This window comes from Macaca thibetana, chromosome 2 (assembly GCF_024542745.1).
Source record: "Macaca thibetana thibetana isolate TM-01 chromosome 2, ASM2454274v1, whole genome shotgun sequence".
Classification (NCBI taxonomy): domain Eukaryota; kingdom Metazoa; phylum Chordata; class Mammalia; order Primates; family Cercopithecidae; genus Macaca; species Macaca thibetana.
This window is the reverse complement of record NC_065579.1, coordinates 108,998,467-109,012,677: the sequence shown is the minus strand read 5'-3', so window position 1 is coordinate 109,012,677 and position 14,211 is coordinate 108,998,467. Positions and strand designations below refer to the sequence as shown.

The window sequence follows — 14,211 nt, the reverse complement described above, 5'->3', positions numbered from 1 at the left end:
TAACTTGATGGTTTGGGTGTTTCCATTAAACATGTTGAAAGGTAGAGGACTTGGTAGTAAGGTATGCACATGAGAGCTCCCTACAGAAGGACTCATCTTCCTGGGAGAGATGTCCTGGGAAAGGCTTGTTCTGATACTGCACTGTATCCTTTATATCCTCTGTCTTTCTGTATGCGAACCATCTGGGATGTAAACACCTCTCAATAAAGCATTCATCATCACTATTACTTAAGCAAATAATTACATTTGTTAAGATGCTGGGCACTGGGCAAAATGTTCTAAAAGCTGTTATCCCCTTTAATAACAGAGTCCACTGGGACATGTATCTGAAGCCAAGGTAGATTTTTTTCTGTTTGTGTGTGTGTGTGTGTGTGTGTGTGTGTGTGTGTGAGAGAGAGAGAGAGAGAGAGAGATGGAGTCTCACTCTGTTGCCCAGGCTGGAGTGTGATGGCACGATCTTGGCTCACTGCAACCTCCGCCTTCCAGGTTCAAGCAACTCTCCTGCCTCAGCCGCCTAAGTAGCTGAAATTAGAGACACGCATCACCAAGTCCATCGTTTGTTGTTGTTGTTATTGTTGTTGTTTTGTATTTTTTTTTTAGTAGGGATAGGGTTTCACCATGTTGACCAGGCTGGTCTCAAACTCCTGACCTCCAGTGATCCGCCCACTTCAGCATCTCAAAGTGCTGCGATTACAGGCACGAGCCACCGCACCTGGCCCCCAGGTGGTATTGATCCTCGCTCTAGAGATGGGAAAGGGCAGCTCACAGGGGTGTGATGTGACACAACCAGTGCCCACGGCTGGTCACCATGGCTAGGACTCAAAGCTGTAGTTACCTAAATCTTAACCATCAGTCATTTCCATTTCTAAAATTACCTTCTCCCACCAAAACAGAGACTACTGATGAGAATTTAAATTCACCCCAAAGACTAAAAATTGTCGTGCTGAACAGTAACTGCAATGGGATATATGTGTGTTGCTATAACACAGCAAAACCCTAGACAACTCGGGATCTAGGGTTCTGAGTTTTCTTGGTTGTTTTATCTATAGTTTTATTTTTCTCCTTTTCCCCAAACACCAGACTATCAGCTCCTACTCTTTCAGCTGTCAGTTTTCCCACCCATCACTCTTCCTTTTACCCTCAAGACCATTTTAAACTATAGCAGGAAAAGAAATCTAATATTTCCTTATTCATTCACTTACCTATGTGGTCAGTAATACTTAAGCCCATTCAATGGGCTAGACACCCTTTTAACAGATGCAGCAGAGAAAACACAGAGTACAAGTGCCCACTGAGACTTTCAGGTTGGGGTGAAGATGGGAGAGAGAGGTCAAGGAGCAAGTGGAAAAAAAAGAAAGAAAGAAATGCCTCTTCTAAGGGCTCCCAAGAATCAGGGCAAGGTGATATGGAGAAGGGGAGACAGGGAAGATAACCCTGCAGCTGCGACCTCACAAGGTGCTGAGGCCCTAAGGAGGTGGGAAAGGGTGTGGGGTGCCCAGAGTAGGAAAAGATCATGGACTGGCTAGTAGAGAGAGAGGCAGAAAGGCCTCATCCTAATGAAGGAAGGCCTCACCCCTAATGAAAAAAGGCCTAATCCTAATGAAAGAAGGCCTCACCCGAATGAAAGAAGAAATTAGATTTCACCTCAGGTGGAAAGGGAAAACCTTGGAGTAGGGGATGAGGTTGGCCAGGACACTGATTGGCTGGGATGTGCTTCTTTCTTCCCTCATTCAATTCTATATATAGAGAGCCTGGCCCTATGCTGTGTGCCATGGAGACAGTGGTGACCACAATGTTGTCCATGAGATGCTGGCCGGTGGGGAGGGCAGTGAGAAACCAGGTCACATGTGGCCTCATGGGTAGACCACAGGGGCCACTGAGCCCCTTGTTAGGCGGGAACGGAAGATTTCTAAAGGGAATGTTATTTTATCTGAGATCAGAAAATGAGAGTTAACTAGGCAAAGTAGGAGTGTGGGAGAACAGGAAGGAGAGAAACAGCATGTTCCAGACAGGGGAAAAGAGCACATGCAATGGCCTGGTTTTAAGAGGATGCAAGACGAAGTCAAGAATAGAGGAATTTTTATTTGGCTGGATCAGGAAAGAGGAAGAGAAAGCTGGTGGAGACCAGGGGTGGGAAGAGGTCATACTAGCAAGAGATGAGAACGCACATGCAAAAGGCATATCATGCAGGGCTTGACGAGGGGGCCCAATGATCCAACCATCCAAGCTGGGATGCTTCTGAGAGTGAAAGGCAGTGTTTTTTACTAACTAGTCCTTGAGAGCCCACACATATGGAGACTAACCCCTAGGCAAACAGGGATTTATCCCCTTCTAGGTACTAATAGGGAGTTTGCCATTGTGCTAACAACAAGGGGAATGTGATGAAGAAATGCAAGCAGGGAAGTCCTCTAAGCAGCTGTGCTTCCCCAGGCCTATCTGCTTCATGTGGAAGCACATGCACTGGAGGTCAGGACCAGCAGGATGGAACTCTGCACCAAGGCTAGAGCTGAGATGCTGAGAGAAGACAATGATGACAGTAACTGTGGAGGTCCAGCTAGACTAGAGATGTGGAGGAGACTGGAGATTACTGGAGAGGGAGAATCAATGGACTTGGAGACTGAAGAAGGGACCTAAAATGGCTTGTAGGTGTAGGTTTTGGGATCTGGATCCAGGGTGGCACCATTCCTCGGATGAGGAGTGCTGAAAGAGAAAGCTGTCTCTGGATACTTCCCCCTCCCTCCTCACCTAATTGCTTTCCCTTCATAGTTAATAGCCAAATTGGTTAAAATTGTGTGCCAAGAGTAAATGGGCTCTGAGTGAGCATTCAAGGAGCCTTATATAGAGTAAATGGCTTTGCTCCTCTGTAGTAGTCCAAGTAGTGAATGGATGAGTGAGTTCTGGGTATGTGAGGTGTGAACATGTATGACAAGGTATAAGTGTATCTGGGAACATACTACTCCCCTGAGTCTCAGGATTTGATCAGTTTCAAATCAACCAAATCAGTTTTAGTGCTATGTTTATTATTGATATTATTTCTTATATCTACCTCTGTTTCACTAATGCTACCCCAAAGCTCCAAAAAAATGATATCAAGACAGGGTACCAGGGAAGAAGCCTCAGGAAGGGGGCAGGCTATGTGGTCAACAGGATGCTCAGGTGAGGCATGGGTGCTGCTAGGACCCAAGCGGTTGTCACAGGCAAAGAAAGGCATGGGCACTGAAAGCAGGGGGCCCAGAGGACAAGGTTTACAAGCAGCAGTCTCAGTCTCCATAGCATCTCCTTGGTAGGAACTGGGGAGAAACAGCTGGAGCACAACCACCAGGTCACTGCCAGGCCACAGTAAGCCAGCTTTTCACTTCATTAGTCTCCTTGGCTAAGTGGCAGAACCAAGGAGTATGGACACCCATCCATATCCACAACCACACACACACACACACACACACACACAGAGCTTTCAGCAGACCTGTCTATGTACAGCCACAGAGAATTCCAAGATAAAACAACCTCGAGAGATTCCCAGATGGGTAGAAATAAAGGATGAACTCACGATTGTATTAGTCTTCACTTCACACTTCATACAAATAAGCAGTTGTGCCCTTTCTACTAAGATGGGCATCACAGCTCCATAAGGATACATTATCACATAAATGTCCCAACACATCATATTCATTGATACTCTTTCAAAACACAAATCTGAATTAGAATTTACTCTATAGGACAAGACTTTAGAAGAATGATGTGGGGTTTAACCATGCCACAAAGGTAACTCTACCTGCTCAGATAGTGAAGATGATAGGATAGTATTTGACATCTTCAGATGAGTGAGTATTCATGATGTGGTTGGGCACTTACTGATTGTGTATACCTGCATGTGTCTCTTAAACTCTCTCAGCTTCTCCATCTATCCAATCGCCTGTCAACTCAGCCAACAAATACATCTGGCCCCAGGACCTCAGGTGTAAAGATTGGAAATGACACTAGTAATAATCATGAGAATCCAATAGGAAGTATTTTCTAAATTGCAAAATGCTGTATTTACTACTGATATTATTTCTTATCTCTACCTCTATTTACAACATATATCCAAGTCTTCTTGCCCTCCAATTAAATACTGATGAACAGAGAAATCAGAAATTGGTTAATTGGTAAGTTTATTCAAGGTAGAAGGACAGTCTAAGGAAAGATCCAGCCCAAATCCTCATTTGCCAAAAGAGTTGAAATGAGAAGAGTAAAGGAATATTACCCAATCTAGTCACGCTGTCAACTACCAATTCCCATGTTCACCTTTCAGAAAGATTTTAACCTGATGTTAATGTATGTTATTTATTTAATAACAGACTTCTCCTAGTCTTGTCCACAGTCTAGACCAGGGATTGGCAAACTAAGACTCATGGGCCATATTTTGCCTGCCACCTATTTTTTTAAATAAAGTTTTACTGGAACATAACCATGCCCACTGATTTACGTATTATCCATGGCTGCCTTCATGCTACAATTGTAAAGCTGAGTAGTTAGAGCAGAAATCATATGGCCCATGAAACCTAGAATATTGGGCCCTTAACAAAAAATTTTGCTAACATCTAGGCTCATACAAGGAATTCACAATTAGCACACTATAATGAAGTGGAAATTAATGAAAAATGTTTGTATCATATTAATGGTTTTAATCCAAACAATTTATTGGCATATATTGGCTAATCTTGTTAGTTCCCTAGTAGTATCTTGGCTATTTTCAAACAAATGAATTTCATCAAATTGATATAAGTATATAGTACAAGATAAAAAAGAATTGAGCATAGTTTCTGCACTACATCTTACATAGAAACAGTCCCTGGATCATTTGTGTAGCCTTAAATCTACAAAGCTACTACACAGGAATTGGGAATTACTTTTCATTATGCATCATCTGAATCACTGTGAGATAGCTACATTATAATTTATTTAAATCAGTAAGGTGATATGGATTTAAAATGTAGCTGTATCTCTTACCTGTGCTTATCAAGGGGTAAGCACAAATCAGCTCATGTGCAAAGGGGAAAACCTACCTGGAAATCAGCAGAAGTTATATCCTCACAATCACGGGGAAACAACTGGTATTTACGGACCCACAAAAATCGTTTCTTTTAAATATTTTTGTTAATTTCAATATTAGGAAACTACTTATTTAAAATATTTTATTTATGATTGTGAAAGGATTTGGGGTTCATTGTAAAGACATTCTAACAGTTCAAAATATATCAAGTGTACCTCCTGAATCCTTCATCTTCCTTCCCTTCCTCTGTTCCTTTATTCTTCCCTCCCTTCTTTCCTCTCCTCTCCTCCCCTCCCCTCCACTGTCCTTCCCTCCTCTCCTCTCCTTCTTTCTGTCTTTAAGCAAACAACAGAAGCCGTGAACCATACTATTCTGAAATTTATATTTCTTTATCTAACCATATATGATTATCACTCTTTTGTGGTGATATATATAAACCTACTTTATTCTTATAATTTAGAGTCATATTATGTTAAATTATACTGAATCTAGAATTTATTTACATGTAGGTTGTTCTCAACTTTTCTCTATGTAAGTTATTTTTAATGTCTTTTTAAATGTCATGAGGTATTTCTTACTATCTTTTATTAGTTTTGAATTGAATAAAAGCAGGTATTTGTTCTCTCTGCAAACTTCATCTCCCTAGGTGTTTTGGCAGGCAACATTTGCCCACGTACAGAAGGGCTACTTTCTGCTCATGATTCATAACATACCCCTCACCCCAGTATCACTGACAAACTGTATATTCTATACCTATAAGGCCAGAGGAGGTAGGAAGTTTTAGAATCCAGGGTGCCTCCATTGACAAATCTCAGGCTAAAAGAAAAGTACAGGGGAAAATCCAGCAACTCTGGCACGTACTTTTGTTAGATTATGGAGTTTTAGTGACTTCTGATCCCATAAGAAAAGATCAAAACTGCCAAAGAAGATGAGAGTTACACGAGTTTCTAAGATGGGCTGATTTTGCAACAAATATTCACAAATGAATCTTAAACAGAGCCATGAAATTCAGTGGATTTCAGGACATCTTCATTATAAAATCAGAGAAAAACCATATCACTCTCTTTCCTCCCTCCCTTCCCCTGCGATCCCCCAAGAGAGACCACAGGAGGTTCATTTTAAGGTCTAATGAATGGTTCACAAGGTCTGAAGTAGATTAGGATGAGAGTTTACTCATTCAAATTCTATATTTGAACTCCAGGCTCACCCAATTTGTCATGGTTTCTTTTTCCTTAAAGGGAAAAAAAAAAAAAGTCAGTTATTTGGTACATAAAACAGCAAAGCAAAACTCTCTCCAGACAGTAAACAATAGTTTTAAAACACAAAACCAAAAACCTAGCAGAATTTTAAGACCCACTTTTCAGGGATGGTGTGCTGTGGGCTATTTCAAGCAAAATCTCAGGAAATCTATGTTCCAGGACAACTCAGTTTGATCAAGGCCAGCACTTTTACCCTAACCTTTTCCTCTGTTTTAAGACTCACCGAGATTCTCTCACTATGCCCTCAAAATTTTTAAATGGAGTTTATCAAAGGCTGTTATAATTTAAATAATCTACTTCTGACTTCTCAGGGGGTCACCTGAGTATTGTGAAACCTGAATTGGCTGTCAGTGCACAACATCATAATCCCAGCTGTCACCTTCTAGAAGCCCCTTCACGCCCTTTCATTAACTTGAAGTAACACTGCAGTGGCCACCAGGGAAACAATCCTAAGATATGAAAGGTATGGGCAGGAAAGAATCTTGGGTATTTGGCTGTCATAAGAACTTGTCAGGATGCACATGAATGTTTTGATTAAAGAATGAAACACCCCAAAGGATTTGGCACATTCTAGTCAGACTCATTTAACTCTGGACAGAAGACTAGCATCGACGATCACACTGCCAGTTCTATCTGTGTTTATACAGAAGGTCATAATTCTCCATCCCCATTACACAAAGAATGTAAGAAAATGGCCTCAAAGCTCCACGCAGGGTGTTTAGACAGAATGAGACAGTGAGAACTGCCAACCCTGGACTCAGATAATTTCACCCACAATCTCATTCTGATGGCCCTGATTATATTACAATGCAATGAGTTTGATGTTTTTGTTTCAAATGTTTTGTGGATGTTCTAGTGATGTGAAAAAAAAAACCTTTTTTCAACCACAATCCGCTCCCAGGTGGCTTCTCTACTCAAATTCATTCATTCATTTATACTTCCACGGAACATCTATCTCATAGGCACTGTCATGGTTGCCTAGAATATTTTCCTTCTGGAAAACCAGTCAAGTCTGCCCAGCAAAGGCCTGCCTCTCAGCCATGGGTATAGGCACCTGAACTGGGCTGCTGACTAGGCTGCCCCACCCCTTGAGATCCAATCATGGCTCCAGAATGGGCACCTGATTTAGCAGAACCAATCAGAGTTCACAGAAGACACCTAGAGGAGATAGCTGGGGAGAGGGGATGACTCCTGACATCCAGTTTGTAAGGTTTTGGGTGCAGACTTTTCCACCCCAGGAATTTGGTGCTAGGGAAGCTGATGTAAATTTCCATTTTGCTTTTCATGAATTAGGTACTCTCTGCCACATGCAATTAAGTAAGTCCTAATGAATATGACCTAACACTAAATTTATGGTAAAAATGGAAACTGGTTTAAAGTTTCAAGCAATGAAGCTCAGCATTATTTAAACATATCCCCAGATACTAATGAAAAAATAAATGCTTTGTCATCTGAGCTTTTCTCCAAATAAAAAGACCCATAAGGTAAGAATATCAAAACTTCCTGCCATTAGAAAGTAAACCACAATCAGTACTTTTTTATATAACTAAAGCAACCTAACACACATTATACAACTGTTCACATTAATTTGTAAAGCTTCTCTTCAAGAATTCCTCACCTACTTCAGATTTTTTTTAATTATACTTTTTATTTTGAAGTAATCATAGATCCACATGTAACTGTAAGAAATATAAAGAGGCCAAGTGTGGTGGCTCACACCTGTAATCCCAGCACTTTGGGAGGTGGAGACAGTAGGATCACTTGAGCCCAGGAGCTCAAGACCAACCTGAGCAACACAGCAAGACCCCGTGTCTTACAAATAAAATAATATTTTTTTTGTGTGTGTAGATTCTTTGAGATTTTCTACATACATAATCATGTTATCTGAAAATAGGAAGTTTTATTTATTCCTTTGTAACCCATATGCCTTTTACTTCTTTTCCCGGCCTGACTAAAACTTATACTTTGTTGAATGTCAGTGTGGACATCCTTACCGGTTCCTGATTTTAAGAGGAAAAGCTTTCAAACTTTCACTGTTAAGTTTGATGTTACCTGTAGGTTTCTGTAGATGGTCTCTATCAATTTGGAGAAGTTACTTCCCATTCCCAGTGCACTGAGAAGTTTTGCATTTTTAAAATTATAAATGGGTTTTTTAATCAAATGCTTTTTCTAAGTCAATTAATATGATCATATGAGTTGTCATTTTCAGCCTGATATAGCAGATTACATTGATTGATTCGAGATGGATGTTACATTGGCTTTGCATATTATCTAAAATAATCCTGGAGGTAGCATATTATTGTTTATATACATCATTGGGTTTGAAGTGCTAAAATTTTGTTGAGGATTCTTGCATGTAAGTTCCTGAGAAATATTGTTCTTTTTCTGCACTATCTTTGGTTTGTCAGGGAAATGCTAGCCTCATAAAATGAGCTGGGGTGATTTCCTTACGCTTCTATTTTTCTGGAAGAGATTGTGTAAAATTGATATGAATTCTTCTTTAAATGTTTGGTAGAATTCTCCAGTGAAAGCATCCAGACCCGAAAATGATTTTTTATGGGGAGAGGGGGCTTTTAAATTATCAGTTCAATTTCTTTAATAGTTGTAGGATTATTCCAGCTATCTACTTCATCTTGGTTGAATTTTGGTAGTTTGTGGCTTTGAGAATTTGATCGATTTTTTTCTAAGTCGTTAATTCACGAGTGTAAAGCTGTTTATAATAGTATTTTATTTTCCTTTTAATGACTGCAGGTTCAGTACTGGCATATCTTGTTTCATTCCTGATATTGGTGATTTGTCTTCTCTTTTTTTTTTTTTTTTTTTTTTTTTTTTTTTTTTTGAGAGACGGAGTCTGGCTCTGTCGCCCAGGCTGGAGTGCAGTGGCCGGATCTCAGCTCACTGCAAGCTCCGCCTCCTGGGTTCACGCCATTCTCCTGCCTCAGCCTCCAGAGTAGCTAGGACTACAGGCGCCCGCCACCTCGCCCGGCTAGTGTTTTTTTTTGTATTTTTTAGTAGAGACGGGGTTTCACCGGGTTAGCCAGGATGGTCTCGATCTCCTGACCTCGTGATCCGCCTGTCTTGGCCTCCCAAAGTGCTGGGATTACAGGCTTGAGCCACCGCGCCCGGCCTCTTTTTTTTATTTTTATTTTTTAAATTTGTTTTTTGAGACAGAGTCTTGCTCTGTCGCCAGGCTGGAACGCAGTGGCCCCATCTCAGCTTACTGCAACCTCTGCCTCCCGGGTTCAAGCGATTCTCCTGCCTCAACCTCCTGAGTAGCTGGGACTATAGGTGCGCCACCACACCCAGTTAATTTCTGCATTTTCAGTAGAGACGGGGTTTCACAATGTTGGCCAGGATGGTCTCTAACTCCTGACCTCAGGTGATCCGCCTGCCTCGGCCTCAAAAACTGCTGGGATTACAGGCTTGAGCCACAGCGCCTGCCCCTCTCTTTTTATTTTTATCAGTCTTGGTAGAGGTTTATCAGTTTTACTGATTTATTTTTAAAGAACCAGCTTTTGGTGTCACTGATTTTTCTCTACTGTTTTCCTATTTCAATTTAGTTGACTTTGGCTCTTTATTATTTTCTCCCTTCTGCTTGCTTTAGTTTTATTTTGCATGATTTTTTCTAATTCCTTGAGGTAGAAACTCCAAATATTAGAGAACTTAAATATGTAAGTATATAGTGCTACAAATTTCTCCCCAACATTGCTATAGCTTTGTTCCACCTCTTTTGATATGTAGTCTTTGTTTTCATTCAGATTTATATTTTTTTAAAATTTCTTTTAAGACTTCTTCTTTGACCCAAGTATTTTTTTAGTAGTATACTGTTTAATTTCTAAGTGTTTGGGGATTTTTCTGCTGTCTTTCTGTTATGAATTTCCTGTTGTATTCCATTTTCATCAAAAATTATATTCTACAATTTTAAAGATTTAATTTTAAGGTTTCTATTATGACTCAGGATATGTTTTATCTTGCTTAACGTTCCATGGGTCCTTGAGAAGAACGTGTATTCTCCTGTTATCTAGATAGAGTGCTATATAAATGTCATTTCAATCTCACTGGTTGATGGTGCTGTTCAGTTCTTCTATATCCTTGCTGACTTTTTGTACAGTAGCCTATCAATTGGTAACTGTGGAATGTACAAGTCCCAACTATAATTGTAAATCTGTCTATTTCTATCCTCAGCTCTAACAGTTTCTGCTTTGTGTATTTTGAAATTGTATTTTGGTCCAAACACACTTAGGATTATAATGTTCTTCTATGGGAGTGATCCTTTTATCATTATGAAATATCTCTTTCTTTGTCTCTAGTAATTTTCTTTGCCCTGAAGAAGACTTTATATGATATTAATATGATATTAATATAATCACTCCTACTTTAAAATTAATGTTAGCATTGTACATATTTTTCCCATTTTTTTACTTTCAACATATCTGTCATTGTATTTCAAGTGAGTTTCTTTTCTTTCCCTTTTTTTTTTTTTTTGAGATGGATCTCGCTCTATTGCCCAGGCTGGAGTGCAGTGGTGCAATCTCAGCTCACTGCAACCTCCCCCTCCCAGGTACAAGCGATTCTCCTGCCTCAGCCTCCCAAGTAGCTGGGACTACAGGTATGTGCCACCACGTCCAGCTAATTTTTTGTATTTTTAGTAGAGACAGGATTTCACCATGACTGCCAGGATGGTCTCGATCTCCTGACCTCGTGATTCACCCACCTCGGCCTCCCAAAGTGCTGAGATTACAGGCATGAGTCACTGCGCCCGGCCTCAAGTGAGTTTCTTATAGTCATCATATGGTCATATGGTTGGATCATGTTTGTTTTGAGTTTTTTTTAATCTGCTCAAACAATCTCTGCCTTTACATTGGTGGTCTTCAGAACACTTAAATTTCAGGTGATATGTTTTGGTTGTGTCTCACCCAAATCTTATCCTGAATTTGAGCTCCCATAATCCCCACATGTCATTGGAGGGACCCAGTGGGAGTTAATGGAATCATGAAGGTGGGTTTTTCCCATGCTGTTCTCATGATACTGAACAAATCTCATGAGATCTGATGGTTTTATAAAGGGCAATTCCTCTGCACATGCTCTCTTGCCTGCCGCCATGTAAGACGTGCCTTTATTCTTTCTTTGCTTTCTGCCATGATTGTGAGGCCTCCCCAGCTATGTGGAACTTGGGTCCATTAAACCTCTTTTTCTTTATAAATTAACCAGTCTCAAGTATGTCTTTATTAGCAGAGTGGGAACAGACTAATACATAAGGTGATTAATGATATATTAAAACTTGAGTCTGCCAATTTATTTTTTTCCTATTCATCCTCTTTCTAATTCCTCTGTTTCTCATTTCTTACCTTCATATGAGTTACTTAAGAATAACTCTCTGTATTGTTTTCTTAGTGGTTGCTCTAGGTATTAAGATATAAATATGTAATTTATTACTGTCTACTCATATCAGTATTTACCATTTCCACTTAAGTATAGAAACCTTCTATTTAGGTCCCTCTATCCTTCACACTTTTAAAATATAATTGTCTTAAGTATTCCATCCATAAACATTGGGTATCACATGAGATGGTATTACAGTTTTGCTTCAACTATCAAACATAATTTAAGAATTGCCTGACAATTAGGATACTCTAATTGTAATTTTCTTACTCATTCTAATGTTCTTCTTTCCTTTCTGAATTTCCAAGCTTTCTTTTATTTCTTTTCTGTTTAGAGAATTCCCTTGAGACATTATTTAAGGGTAGGTTTTACAAGCAACAGTTTTACAGTTTTCCTTTCATTGAGAATGCCTTTATTTCTCCTTCATTCCTGACAAATATTTTCACTGGATATAGAATCCTGGGTTGGCAGTTCTTTTCTTTCAGTATTTGAAAAATGCTATGCTACTTACCTCTTGTCTTCATGATTTCATATGAGAAATCTATGTAATTCAAATTCGTGTTCCATATAAGCAATGTGTCCTTTCTCTCTGGCTGTTTCAATATTTTTTTCTTGTCTATATTTTTGATGTGTCTTGGCATGGATTTACATAGGTTTATTGTATTTGGAGTTTGCATAACCTCTTGAATATGTATGCTTATGCCTTTCACCCAGTTTGGGGGAGTTTCCAGACAATACATCTTTAAATACCTCTTCAGTACCATTCTCTCTCTCCTCTCCTATGACTTCAATGTAATTAATGTTACATCTTTTGTTACTGTCCCTCAAGTCCCTGAGACTGTTCATTTTTTTCCAGTCTATTTTCTCTCTGTTGTTCAAATTGGGTAATTTCTATTGATCTGTCCTGAAATTCACTGATTTTATCTGCTGTCATCTTCACTCTATTGAGCTGATCACTGAGCTTTTATTTGGTGGTTGTATTTCTCAGTTCAATAATTTCCATTTGGCTCTATTTTATAACTTCTATTTCTTTGAGAGATTTTCTACTGTTTCATTTGTTGCAAGAGAATTCCTAATTGCTTGTTAAAACAATTTTGTAATTCCAACATCCAATTCAGGTAAATACTGGCTTCTGTTGATTGTTTTTTCTCATTCATGTTGTGATTTTCCCAGTTCTTGGCATTTTAATTGCATTCTGGGCATTATGGATTTTATATTATGAGACTCTGGATCCGATTTCATCTTTTCTCTTAGCAGTCATTCTAGGTGAGAGAAGGACCAAGAGGGTATGCGTGGGGCAAAAGATCAACTTCTAATTTGGCCCCACTGAAATCATGTAGGATTGGTTGTTCCATTGATGTTCAGCTGGAGTAGAAAACGTGTTGTCACAAAGATTTTCTGTGGTCCTTTGGCTAGAAGGAACAAGATTTTCTGGGACTATTTTTTTTTTTTTTTTTTTTTAATCTGTGCCTATTGTTGGTCCAGATGAGAAGATTCTGGAACGCTCTATTCAGGATATATGGGAGTCAAACAGGAAAATCAAGGAACTTCCCTTTTGTCTTTAAGACCCAAAGCCCCTAGACATTTCATTTTCTCCTTTTCAAGTCTTCTTATACAGATTAAGCATCTTTAATCCAAAAATCCAAGATCCAAAATATGAAATTCTCCAAAATCTGAAACTTTTTGAGCACCAATATAATGCTCAAAGGTCATACCCAAAGGAAATGCTCATTGGAGCATTTTGGATTTCAGATTTTCAGATTAGGGATGCTCAACCAGTAAGCATAATGCAAATATTCCAAAATCTGAAAAATCAGAAACACTTCTAGTCCCAACCATTTTAGATAAGGAATACTCAACCTATACTTGCTTGTTGTGTTATGTCTAGGGCTTCTTAGTTATAAAGGTGAGGACCTCATTGGAATATGGTTACTCCATATTGGCAGAATAAGAAGTCCAGATTAGTTTTTAAATTCAAAAGTATTCCAGTCTTCAATATCCATAAATTCAAGGACAATTTAAAATTAGCCCATTTCCTCTAATGATTTTTTTTCATTCATAAAACTTCCTATTTCCAAAGATCATACTGTCCTTTGTTCCTCTGGGAAGCAATCTGAAGGAAGGCTTTGATCATTTAAGTGTCTGTTCTGTTTAACATTGCAAGCACCAGGATTGAACACCTATTTGAGGCTCTGGAGGATATTACAATATTACAATATTGGAATAGGGATGAGATCTTCACCTACACAATGGCCAAACAACGGGAAATTCTCTAGAAAAATGTGGCTATAGACTTAAGTCACTTTTCTTACCTTAGCCTAGACAATACCATGAATGAGCATTCTCAGGTTATACTTGTTCTTCGAACTTCAGTGTACTTGGTTCCTCCCTCCTAAATATGAAGCTTATCATGGTGCTTCTTTCCCCTCAAACTGAAGCCCAGCTATTAACTCTAGTATATTTTTTACTTTATACTTTGTGTTCCAACTGGAATGAATTTCTCCCAATCCTCTGTTGTTCACTTCCTCAAAGATACCC

At 39.2% G+C, this 14,211-nt stretch overlaps 1 protein-coding gene across 4 annotated transcripts in view; it reads right to left on the bottom strand.

The window, feature by feature from the left end:
* Positions 1-14,211, bottom strand: part of CACNA2D3 (calcium voltage-gated channel auxiliary subunit alpha2delta 3) — a 938,743-nt gene that overhangs the window by 464,308 nt on the left and 460,224 nt on the right. The gene's annotated exons all lie outside the window — the stretch shown is intronic.